The following is a 12,863-nucleotide window of genomic DNA, read 5'->3' as shown; positions in this document are numbered from 1 at the left end:
TCTTCATTCCGGTTCATTCCGAGGTTCCGGAGCAGTTGAAGGTGTCCAGGTGTCATGGCATTGTATCTGTTCCGATATGCATTCTGTGTGCGTGTATGTGCGTGTGTGTGCGTGTGTGTGCGTGTGTGTGTGTGCACGTGTGTGTTAGATGAACTGGCTGCCGCTCATTAAAGCTGCAGGAAGCGCTGACTTGCTGGTTTCCTCTCAGCCACTGCTGATCACTCAGCGCTGTGATATGTCTTGATTACATGTCGACAGCAGTTTTGTTTGCACGCATGTACTGAGTCACGCGTGGTGCAGAGCTTCAGTCTCATTTCATGCCTGAGGGCTTTGGCTAGCTAATTAGCCTTTCTGTTTATTTCTGAACCTTTTCAGTCTGCAGAAGACTTAATCAGCCTGCTCACGCCTGTTATTTATACTTCCTCTGATATTAGTGCTAAATTTAGGCAGTCCGGTGCTGCTGATGGAGGAGGAGGGACGTGCGTTTTGGAGGCTCCTTGGCAGCGAACTCGAGGAATGCAGCATGAGTCACAGTTATGAGCTCATTAATTCATTCAGTGATGCGTGTTTTGCTTGTGTTTTTCTCAGTTCATTTAAATTTTTTCTCTTGACCCACCGTCGTGTTAAACTATGTTCACCAGTGTCCCTTCAGACATAATTGCACTTCATTTCAGCAGCTGGAAGCTTCTCATCAGAATATATTGAGCATCATCAGTCGTTGGCAATCACCTCGCTGTAGGCTCCCTTTCCCTGCCTGTAGTACACAGCCTGTGCTCCATCCAGGTCTTTAACCTCAGCCAATTACAGACTCAACGGTAGCCACAGCTCTTAATCCATAAATAAACTCCAGACATTCTTCTCAGTATTATTTCCAAACACGGGAATCCATCCTGCATCCAAACCTCCCAGAGGACGCAGGCAATGACATTGAAGCTTTGTCCTAACCTGAAAAACCAGTCTGATGCTGGTGAGATTTGCTGGTTTCCAGTCTCCCAGGACCCTGTGTGTATTCTGCCCTTGCTAGCGCTTGAATTATTTATGTTTGCTGCCTATTTGGCCTCTCAGCAGACTGAAGACACTTTGCCTTTGAAAGCGAGACCACACAGCATTGTTCAGGCGACGTTTTATCACAGCCATTTGCCGAAGAAGTCATTATCTGTCAGCGAGATAAACAGTCAGGGGCAGTGTAAAATTTAATGAAGTAAAGATGGTATTTTTATGTGGAAATGCCATCTTTTTTCTCCTGCTGTACAGTATTACTGTATGACAGAGCAGACAGGTGGGCCTCCACTGCTGGTCAGAGTACAAACCCTCTGACACTGACTTCATAAAACCTTTATGGGGTCATCAATCAGCTGAAGAAAGCAGTAAAGGACCTTGGGAGTCGTCCTTATGGATGGAGAGCCCATTGTATTTATCCCTCATAACTAAAGTCATTGCATATGGTGGAATGTCCGCAGCCACACAACATTGGCTCACACTCTCTGATTGGACGTTTTGACAGTCAGACAAGAGAAGAATATGTTTGGTTAAACCCTTTTTTCCAGTATTTCCACCATCATTTGAGAAACTGATCAACTTCACAAACAGGCCAGACAGTGAGTAACTGAAGACTGTGCCTGCAGAGCTGTGGCTGCTGAAGCTCCATGGAGGTGAGCTCACATTAGTAGCTCATAAACTGTGTCTGGCATCTTCAAAATGTGTAATAGCCGTTCCCAGAGCGTTGAGACAGACAGTAAAGAGGCAGCTGAGTGCAGCACTACAGCAGCATTACATGCATGAAATGTCACAAGACTTCAAGCACAGAAGGTTCCTTTGAGGGGAGACTTTTTCTCACAGGCACCAGTCTGCCTGACACCATGTGCGCAGGCACACTTTGCCAATATTTGTGATTTAACATACTGTTATATGTGGAAATACAAGTCTTCCTGTGTGGCTGCTGATCCCATTTAACTTGCAGTGCCGTGGAGAACACTGAGCAGCTCAGTCTCAGTGTGCGATCTGTATGTGTGACCCTAGTGTGACTCATGCTCAGCAATCAACACTCTGCTCTGTGGCAGTCGTATGTGCACAGCCGTCCACGTCTTTACACCTTTGTGTCCTCGTTCTTCCAAAACCTCACCTGTGGTGAAGTGAAAACGAGGCTTTGCCCGCTCTGAAACCTTCTGAACACTCTTTTGCTTCCCTCGCCACGTAAATATTAGTCATGTGTGATGTGGGGGGGCTAATTCTCTGACTAATTTTCGTGTGCGAGTGTAGCAGGACCACAGGAAAGGGGGTCGGCCTGCCCCTGTCCCCCAGCACACTCCCTTTACCTGCAGCCCGGTTCATTAGCAGCTGTCTGTCAGCTAGGCCCCATATACCGCTGCATGGTTGCCTGGCAACTGGGACCCCGTTTGGCCAGTCTAGACCGGATGGATCTCCTTGACACAAAAGAGAGACAGCGTCCTCTTCCAATTCGATTGATTTTGCTTCAATGTCATTCATGTCCAAGTAGGAGCACATGCGGGGCCCTGCAGGGGGGCTGGTGAGTCAGCCAAGCACCGTTGTGTTAACAGGGGGCCCTTTAATAGATTCTATGTGAAGCTGTGTTTATGAGCAAATCTTGGAGAAGCAGCTGAAAGGCTCACCTTCTCCTGAGTGATGTGGTGCACAGCAGCAGAGAGCCAGCGCGTCCCTGCTGAATTCATCTGTGGCTTGCAGTAATAAATAAGCGCCTGAGGCTTTTGCTCCAGATAATGCACCCGTAGATAAGACAGTAAATACGACCATTAGGAGAAACTGTACCTGCGCTCTGAATCATTTCTAAGCACTAATGTCTCAGGTGGAGGAGCTCAGGTAATGCATCATAGCTGAGAACCAATATCAGCATGCTCTCCTCTCTCTCAGCTTTCCTACCGTAGCTTGCATTGATCCAGCATCACCTCTCCATGTTACATACACACTCCATTCCAGTGGTGCAGCACCATGTGCTACAATCACACACCGGTCAGACACGGCCCTTTACCTTCTTAAAGCTCTACCTGTGCCCATGTTGCTCAGAGAGAGGTATTAACTGACAGGTCTGAGAGCCTGGTGATGAATCAGCACATCTGCTATATTTAATGTCTGTGCTTTGTTTTCTGCTTGTTGTTGTTGTTGTTGTTGTGTGTTTTTTTCCTCTTCTGTCCCCTTACTCCAAGTGGTTGGGGCCTTTAAGCCTTTACTTGTTGTAGCAGCACTTCATGCACAGATGCCACAGACCATAGTGGAACATGTGGATCGTGTATTCGGGCTTTGTTACTAAAATATCTTTGTTTTGTCATTAAAATGAGTAACCGTGAGCTGTTCCACTAGACGTCGACACTCGACCCAGAACGTGTTTCACAGAAGGGTGTGTGTGTGCGTGTGTGCGTGTGTGCGTGTGTGCGTGTGTGCGTGTGTGTGTGTGTGTGTGTGTGTGTGTGTGTGTGTGTGTGTGTGTGTGTGTGTGTGTGTGTGTGTGTGTGTGTGTGTGAAGCGGGACCTTTGGGTGCCTATTTGTTCATATATTTAACACATTTATTCATCTACATAAAACCCCTCTAAAGTGTTCGTATTTGTGATCTAAAGCTCAACTATCAGCCCAAACATCACCAAGATGTGACAGCAATGTAAAATACAACCCAGCATGTTTCACTGTGCCTCCTTTCAAGCACTTGATATTTGAACAGTAACTTCACTGCATGAGCGCGACGTATCAATGCAGAGAGCCCAGCAGCATTAAAAATAGATAAGAGCTTGAACAGAAACGCGGTGGCATATAGGATTGTAATTGCTCCTGGCAAACACTACATCACGACGGGGGTTGCCGCTGTCTCTGAGCTCCGCCGCAGTTTAAGGCAGAGATGTCTCCGCTAACAGCCGGAGCTCCCTCTTCCCTCGCCTTCTGCCGCTGTGCTACAAAAAGTCAATTGGATTTCAAATTGCAGAGGCACATTTGATTAATACTTAATGGCTACAGCAGCTGAGCTTGGTCTGTCTGAGGTGTGAAGAGAGCAGGTCGCACAGCCTCGAAGCCCTGACACTGACCTCTGACACTGGCTTTGAGTGATGCGTCTGATGGGCGGATTGTCCTCGTGTCTCATATCTGACAGGGGACAAGATAATGTAGGTGTCCAAGAAAAAACAGGAAAATCAAAGTGGCTGCAGGTTGAAAGCGACGCTTAAGGTGTTTGAAAGTGTAGAAAATTTGACAGATGTTATTACTTAGACGCCCAGATAAAATCAAGCCAGCTGTACACGCTTCTGTTCACCTCACTGTAGATCTGTCAGATTCCTGAAACAGTAGATTGTCTGTATTTAAATCCACCTGTTACCATTTTTCTTTTTCTAGTATCATGATTAGCACTGGTTAACGGCTGCACTCCAAATAATGAGACTCCCATCAGCCTCAGCTCTCTTTTGCGCATTGCTTATTTGAGCTAATGAACAGCAGAACTAAACGTGCTAAATGTCAGCACACTGGATTTGTGACTGCGCATATTAGCGTTGCATGTGAAAAGCTGCCTGCTACCATAGCTGCCCTCCCTTCATTAACCCCACTACTTCTTCTGTTAAAGGTCGTTTGGGTCCTGGGGCAAGTCCAAGCTGTTATTGCGTGGTGGGGTCCCCTGTCTACAACACAGGGGGGTTTGAGCCTTCAGTACCTGGCTGCATGTGTGTGAAAAGAAACTAAGCAACATGTGAAAACCTGCTAACTCCACAGAGGAACGAGACCGTCTGACTGATGGGACCCTGGACCTTCTGATCACCGCTGTGCTGCACAGGTACGATCCATTCACATCCATTCATACAGTATGTACATTCACTTTGAATCTGAGTTTGAACGTGTGCTGCCAGAGCTCTGTGGCCTTACACACCCAATGTATTGTGCCACTGCTTGGTGTGTTTAGATACTGATGATGATGTTGTGTAAAATAATCACTAAGCTGATGATGAAAGTTTAGCTCCAAGATGTGAATGAACATGTTTCAAATCAAATCCTAATCTTACTCCACATGTACATGAAAACTGTAAACATGAAACTGGAGGTTTGGAGTTTCCACATGAAACTCCAAACCTGATTTTATAAAGATAAATGGTTGAAAGTCTAATTAGAGTTCTTGGCTTTTGTACTTTCAGGATTTAAGGGTCCTCTGCTGTTTTCTGTTTCTTACTTAGACCTAATGACATTCTAGACTGAGTATTTGGTAAAGCAGAGGCTTCAGGGGCCACAGTTTATGTAAAATGTGTGAGCTGTGTCTAACGCTGCTGCTTCCTGGCTGAGGCGTCATTTTATTTAACAGTCACCTCTGACTGTGTTTGTTCCTTTGTTTCTTGTCACATTTACTTCATATCTAATTATGTTACTTTTATATTATTTGTATCGCTCACTGTCAGTATTTAAACAGATTTCCTTTATGAAGCAGGTTAGTCAACAGTTCATTCTTAGTGGCTCTCCAACAAGTAACCCATCCAGAGTTTGCTTGTTTCTATGCATGACAGGGGTCCTCTGGTTAAGTGTGGTTAATGTGGAGCATCACTGAACTGACTCATGTTTAAAGTAACGGCTAATGAGATTAATTGTGTAACCAGTCAGAAATGAGAGTACGGTGTTAGTGTAATGTGTAATATGAACACAGGCCGAGCCTTAATGCTGCATGAGTCACTAGCAGCTGTAATGTCATTTGCTTTCAGCAGGCATGTGGAAATATCAAGTGAAGGAGCACTGTAGGCAGCTCGGTTAGTATGAGGGTTCCAGCAGTGTGTGATTTTCTATTTATTAGATTGTCAGATTAAAAAGGGGAACTCATGCATCACAGTCAAAGTACTAGTCCCAGGGAGTACTACTGCTCGGGTTCTAGCGTCTTGTAAGTGACTACAAATGTTTTAGCAGAAAACCTGGGGGCATGGAGAGGATTTAACAGGCAGTGAGAAAATGCTGCTGAGGAACTTACACCGTTAGGTATGTACACCTGTATGATGTAGTCAGCCAAATGTATGTGTGGTGACCTGAAACAACAAGGGTAATAACCGAAGGTTCAGGTATGATCCAGTACAGTGTGTATGTGTAGCTTCAGCTGCTTTACTGACAGAGGAAATGTGTGTTAGGTGTTATAGCTTTAGTTCCTTAGGGGGGCCTGCCAGATAAAACATTTACAGTACCTGAGACACATGTAATCCCTCTCAGTTGCTTCTTGCTAATGCGTGCACAAGCTCATCTCTGTTATCAGTGAGGTTGTCATTCAAGTCAGCCAGATAGCAGACCTGTGGCAGCTCAGGCCTCATGCCGGCTCCCACTGATATACTGTACAGCATGTGGGTATTGGGTGCTCAATGGGACGATTACCTTTTACACATTAACAGATGTGAGGCTTGATAATGCAGCACCAACGTCTCTCCCTCTAGTTCATGAAATCATTTTCTCAGCTGTCACATAATATATGTGGCTGTTTACAGAAACGGTTATTTATTAATATTTAGCAGCGCACAGTCCCTCCATCACCCTAGGTAAACATTTGCATCAGTGTTTCTGAATGAATGTGTGCTTTTGATTAGCTGGTGCTCAGCTGCTCGGCCTCCAAGCTCTCTCAGGCTTCCATGTGTGATTTAGATGCATAGGAGAAGCATGACGGCAGTGCAGGGGGTGACTCGCTCAGGGACTGGAGCTGTGAGGAGGAGGATTACACTTGCAGCATCACCACAGCGCTCTCTTCTTTTTATAGACCTCAACTTTTAGTTGCATCTGGATTCCTTTATCGCTTTGATCATCACTGTCGCTGCTTTTAGCATCTTTCAAGGGATGGTGCAATCACACAAATTCCAGGTGTAACCCTTGTCTGTAAAGCTGCAGCATCTATAAGACAAACCAACTACCACCAACATGAGAGGATTTCCGTCACCTGCTTCTATTACAACCATTTATATGCAGAGATTGAGTTCTCCAGGGAAATTAATATGGTGCCACTGAGTGATATGAGGAGCACAGCAGGCACATGTGTCAGTGGGTGAGAAGATGCAGGAGCATCAGCTGTGTAAAAATAGACAATTGTAATTATGTCATTATCTATGTAACAGCCACAAAGAACATTTATCTATACAGATTTGTTCCATAACCCAGACTGAACCCATTGTCCTCACTGTCCAGAGTCTTCATTGGCGTCAAACCTGAGAGTGGAGTCTTCTTCCCTTGAATGAGGGGAAAAGAAGAGAAGAGAGACGCATGAAGCATTTCAGCTCCCACTGCAGAGAAGACGAGACAGGAAACACAGAACTAGTCCATAATTAATGTGAATGACACTTCCTGCGCAATGACAGAGAGACGGATGATGAGTCAACCAGTGGATGTATTCCATGACTACTGGGATGAGATGAAGAAACGAGTCCATAGATCCCTGGAGTCATCATCTAAGTGACAACACGAAGCTTCAACACACGTACAGTACCATTCATGCCAGGGCACAGGTTTCAGCACCCTGGACAGCGGTCGCTCTAGATGGAGGGACGTGTTCAGGAGGAACAAATTAGGTTTAAATGCCTAAAAAAGTGGTTCAACTGAGTTGTTTGGCAGGGAGGTTGTTTTTTCAGTTAGAGGCAGAGGAATATTTGAAAATAATGAAATTAAATACTTACGTTGTACATGCACATATAAACTAGCTGGCAGAAGGCCAGCTGGAAACGTGTGCAGTGCATTTGCCCTTTAATGTCTGATTTTGCCTAAAGTGACCATTAGAGCAGCAGCTGATTAACGGCCTCTGACCAGACCTGCCTGTCGCTGCTAAATAATGTAGGATTCAATATAAAAAGCCACGAGGAGGAGAAGACCCCTTTGTTTGTCGTAGTATTTCACAGGATATGTCAGCATATTGATTTTTTCCAAAGCTCTGTTATAAATTGTGAACATTCAAACCGACTTGTATATTTTCAATCACAGGAAAAGGGCACCGAGAACTTCCCAGGAGGAAATTGATTCTTAAGGAAGAGATTAAGTATGGACTCATCAGCTGCTGACACTTGGATGTTTTATTGCCTGTGGGCAAACACAGTGGGTTTAGAAAGTCCAAAATGATGAAGCGATTCAGAGCCGCTTTCATCGTGAATCTTCTTGTCAGTGATAATCATCGGTTTTCACGGCAGAGCTGACGTCTCCGCTTTTTAAACCCAATACAAATAATTAGGAAAATAAAGGAGGAGGTAAAAGTGCATAAAATTCCTGTCAAGACAGAGACCCGAGTCTTTCAGGCTCAGTCCAGCGGTTCTTCGTCTGGAGGAGAAGCCACTGGTGCTAAACGTCCACTGTTAAGTCTTTGTTGAGAGCACAGCTGTTGTTATGAGCAATAGTTATTTATGCAAATGTGACTCTGCATATATTAACATAAGCAGGAGACGCAACAGTGAAATGTAAAATGGCCGAATGACTTTTCAGTGACTCTTGGCTGTGGAGCTCAGTTCCAGCAGAGGTTCAAGTACATTGAATATACAACACCTTTGTGTCTTATGACTTTAGACTCCAGTCAAATCCAGTGAGGGACATCATTTGCGTTTGCTTTATTTTACAGTAAAAAAGTTCCGCCGGGTCCAAACAACCTTTGGTCGTGCTTACATGGGGTCCAGACCTTAGCGCAGGTGTCGACTCCTCCTTTCTCTCCAGTCCCACGTGGCAGAGACCATCTAGCGGAAGGTGAACACACATGAACACAGCTGATTCACTGACACCGGAGAAAATGGCTTCTGCTTTAATGCGTTCTTAATGCAGCCCTCGTTTACGGAAGGATGCTTCTTCACAACCTAAGACATTTATTACCGTTGTTTTGTTGTATTGGTCACGTTGTATTTTACATTATCCACTCATTATTTTGCGCCTCAAATAGATTGCTTTTATTACTACTATTAATGTTATTTGTCTGGCCAAAGACTGGAGGAAGAAAATTGCACATCTGCAACTTTAAGACCCCACACGCCTCCCCTCCGTCAGCTCCAACAATGGTCTTTTCCAGCTCCGCTTATCACAGCACAATTTGTAACATGCCATCATTTCTCCGCCGGTGTGTGCAGCCCCGGAAATCAAATGTCATTACCCGACGCGGCTAATTTGGCGATTATTCCTGCGCTTTTGTCTGCCGACGATGCCAGCGGCGGGGACCGGCCGCGCCTTCTCCATCGGATCCTCGGCGACGCCGGCTGCGCGCTCTGAAGAAGCCTCCTAGGATCGTGCGCTTGATGGTTTAGCTCGCGGAGACTGCAGTTGTCATTGATCCGCGGCCACAGCCTCTACTGCGAGCGAGCGAAGGAGCGAGCCGTAAGTACTGTATGCGCACGCTGCTGCCGCCGGCGCTGCGGTGACCTATACTGCCCCTGCTCCTGCAGGCTCAAGGTGATCCGCGTCCTCACCTCGGCACCGGCGGCCGCCGGCGGAGCTGTCTGGACAGATGCGTGCGTGTGACGGGTCGTGCGTGGCTGACATTGTGGGTCTGTGCAGGAGGCAGAAAGGGAAAGCAGTGCCGGCTGTCACAGAGTGGAGACGGGCGAAGAGGGAGCCGAAGGGGGCGGGATGCAGACGGAGAGGCTGGCATGATGTAATGCGCCTCAGACAATAGCCAGGGATTCTCCCCAATTATCATTTCAGAGAACGAGCAGAAGGCGAACAGCACCGCAGTCAGGCCGCCTCCGTGCGCGCGTCTGTGCGCGCGCGTGCACGCGTGCATATGTGTGTGCGGTTAATGACAGCGAACGAGCTGTCACAGGAGGAACAGCTGCCGCTCCTACAACCAGTCTTAGTTGTGGCTGTGGTGGAGGGAGCGCAGAGCAGCCTGTCCGCCTCCGTCACCCATTCATCGCCTCACACACGCTCATGCTGCTTGCAATGAGTGAATGAATACATGAATGAATGAGAAGTCATGGGTCCTGGCTCTTTGATGCTGGAGGCTTAGTGCTGCGGGCGAAGCTGTGATCTGCCTCTCATCTGGCACTCAGTGTTAACGTTTGTGGGATGACAGTGAGGGCGTGTGAACCTTTGCATTGCACGCTGACGCTCCGCTTCCCAATACGTCAGAGAGCCCTTTATCTGTGTGGACGAAGCCGTCATGACTTGAAGAATCTTCTGTAATAAGAAGGTTGACGTGCAGCTGAAATGCAGGCGGTCCAATCAGCTCCAGCCTGAGATCTGGTGCGCTTCTTCTCCGTCTGCCTCTGGTTCAGTCTGTCGGTTTGCGTGACCTTGCTGCAGGGAGTTGTGGGCAGTGTTTAAGGCTTTTCTTTCATGTTCACTCACGCTTGCGTTCAGCTGAACACACACATCTGAACCTCAGCACAGATGCTCTCTGTGCACAGGTAGCAGAGGATTGGAGTCGCTCCCCGGCAGCATGGAGCCTCACAGCACTTCACAGCAGCTGATCCTTTTCTTTTCTCCTACAGTGTGTGTCATCAGGAGTTTGGGGTTTGTGACCAGCTAGAGAGAGCAGGTTTTAGATCTCTACACGCTACACATCGGCAGCATAATTGAGATAAATCTGTGCTATAGTCTGGCTGTGCTCTCCAGTGTCATTGGGCACAAATGATCACTATAAAGCGCTGTGTTGCAGACTGACAGTGTGTCGGGTAATGGAGCGGACACGAGAGGTGTTTAAAATCATCTGAACAAGAAGTTTGAATGAATCTGCTTTTAGGAGACACTGTTTTTGTCTCTGAGATCAAACGTTGTTCTTGCTCTGGCTCATAGAATTCAATAGACTAGAATGCCTTTATTAGTCCCACAATGGAGAAATTACATCAGCAGCCAACTTGACCGGTGCCGGATCACACCAGTGGAAGCAAGTTACAGTACAATACGATACAGTCAGAGAACACACACACACACACACACACACACACACACACACACACACACAGTGTGTGATCTGCATCTGTATAGTGAAATGTTGCTTACAGAGGCTGACGTTCTGTGTTCCTCAGTGTCTCATGCATGCCTGTAGAAATCAGGTTTCCATCCATTTTCATATTGCTACTGTTCTACTTTCCCTTTACACCCAGAGCCCTGCACTCTACAGATTTATAGATTTTGAACTAGTGCAAAGTTGAGACACTGTCGGGTAATTTAGAGGGTTGGGGTGTGTGGGTGCAGGTAGTGCATCAGGGTCTGTGCTCCAGTATCGGTCTGCCTGGAGTTCTTTATTGTTATTAGGTGGACACCTAATACAGCATTGCTTGGCACTGTGATCTGTTTTATCCTCATAAGGTGCCTTGGCTTCCTCTTCCCTTTGTTTTTGAGTTTTGCCTGTTTTAGACACTTTCGCACCGAGCTCATGACTAGTCCCTGTGTGTTCCTGGATGTCTTATCAAATGTAAAGGCCTCAGAGTGAGACCGTTTTTACTGAGAGCCCACAAAGACAGACAGGGACACTCCTCGCAACATGGCCGCCAACCCTAACAAGCATTACAGCATAACCTACCAGTTCAATGTCTGCACAATGAGCCAGGACGGAAGCTGTTACGTGATTGTTGTGACATCTTAGCTGTGAGCTTTTCCTATTCCAGAACATCACAGTGCTGCTGTCCTGCCTCTGATCCGCTCGGCGCGGTCGTGCTGTGTTGGAGATGAGCTAATAGCGTGCTCTGTGTTCTCTGGCTGAGTGCTATTATATGTTCCTGTGGCAGTGATTAAATTGAATAGACTTGAATTGTTTACTTGGCAGGCCAGCTCCTGGTTGTCAGATGTCTCTCTGGCGCTGGAGCCGCATGAACGAGATTTCTCAGGCAATCTGGACCATTCCATTCACAAAAATAAGGCTGTTTCACTCTTACCCACCTGTCGGACCGATATGGAGCGCAGAGTGGGTAGGAGCAGTGTGCAACAGGGTTTCCATTAGGCCCAGAGCTCATCAGCGTAGCCTGTAGATGCACTTTGTGCTCAGTGGCATGCCAAGAAAACAAACACAGACATTATTTAAAAGTAGATTTTCCCAGTAGTCAGCTCCCTCGGTGGCCACTGGTGACACGCGTAATCACTCCTGTGCTTCTGCTACATGTGCATGTGAAGTGTAGCATCATCAAAACAGTTTTGTGTGCTTTAGTTGTTATATTTATCTGCACCACCACGTCTGAAGAGCCGACCTAGTGTATAATAATAGATCGGGCTCCTAATGGGATTTTTCAGCTTACGTTGTTGTGTATTACTCGTTTCTAATTGGCCATCGCCACGCGTGGTGATAACAAAGCCTTAAACACACTATTAAATAATGCTGGCTTTATTTTAGGGTCTACAAGCATCGAGCGCTCTGTGGAGCTTATCTCCAAAGCCGCAGAGTGTCGTGCTCAGCTCCTGCTCACGCTGGCGCCGCGTCGTTTGATGTTTCCCAGGTGGTGAATAGTGCTGAATTAGCCTCACATGGTTGTATACAGTTCAGGAACATACCGCTGTGCTGTGTTCTGCTCCTTATCTACCCACACAATTGTTCTCATTAATTAGATTAACTGGCGACGTTCAGGAAATTAGCTGCAGCTTGCTGGTTTGTTCTTACCAAAATGGAGCAGTCCCGTATACGTCCCAACGTTTCTGTCTGTCTCATACAGACCTTCACTGCCTGCCTTTGCCCAGTACCAGGTTTGCTGTTCTGTAGTTTGGGTTTCATGTCTGGAGCCTGAGCTCGGTTGAAGCTGCTCGTCTCTGGATTTATTGCAGTGATTGGGTAGAAAAGCTCGTTCCTGCCACTGTGAATAATTCATTGATTGGCATATGGCACAGGGAGAAAAGCCCCATAATCCCACCTGTCTGCGTCTCTATTGCATCTGTGGGCCACTGTGTTCAGATGAGCATTGCTGTTCCTGCCTCCTGTAGCGCAGGCATAATTTTAGCCTCACATTTAGCA

At 46.7% G+C, this 12,863-nt stretch overlaps 1 protein-coding gene and 1 long non-coding RNA gene across 7 annotated transcripts in view; one reads left to right on the top strand and one right to left on the bottom strand.

The window, feature by feature from the left end:
* Positions 1 to 8,004: 8,004 nt before the first annotated feature.
* Positions 8,005 to 9,214, bottom strand: LOC121202489 (uncharacterized). Its single transcript, XR_005898139.2, has 2 exons — positions 9,078 to 9,214; positions 8,005 to 8,670 (listed from the first exon to the last, which is right to left on the bottom strand). It is a non-coding gene; the product is annotated as an uncharacterized LOC121202489 (long non-coding RNA).
* Positions 8,541 to 12,863, top strand: part of ppfia2 (PTPRF interacting protein alpha 2) — a 69,341-nt gene continuing 65,018 nt past the window's right edge. For 2 of the 6 annotated variants that reach the window (XM_055512069.1, XM_055512067.1), the window contains exon 1: positions 8,794 to 9,298. The gene's annotated coding sequence lies outside the window, so the exon portion shown is untranslated. Of the gene's footprint in view, positions 8,681 to 8,792; positions 9,299 to 12,863 lie in introns of those variants that run through there. The other 4 variants (XM_055512071.1, XM_029162855.3, XM_055512068.1 and 1 more) reach the window with 3 other exon arrangements.

Source organism: Betta splendens, chromosome 9 (assembly GCF_900634795.4).
Source record: "Betta splendens chromosome 9, fBetSpl5.4, whole genome shotgun sequence".
NCBI classification, from domain to species: Eukaryota; Metazoa; Chordata; class Actinopteri; order Anabantiformes; family Osphronemidae; genus Betta; species Betta splendens.
Note: the sequence above shows the minus strand (reverse complement) of the source record. Positions and strands in the feature narration are given on the sequence as shown.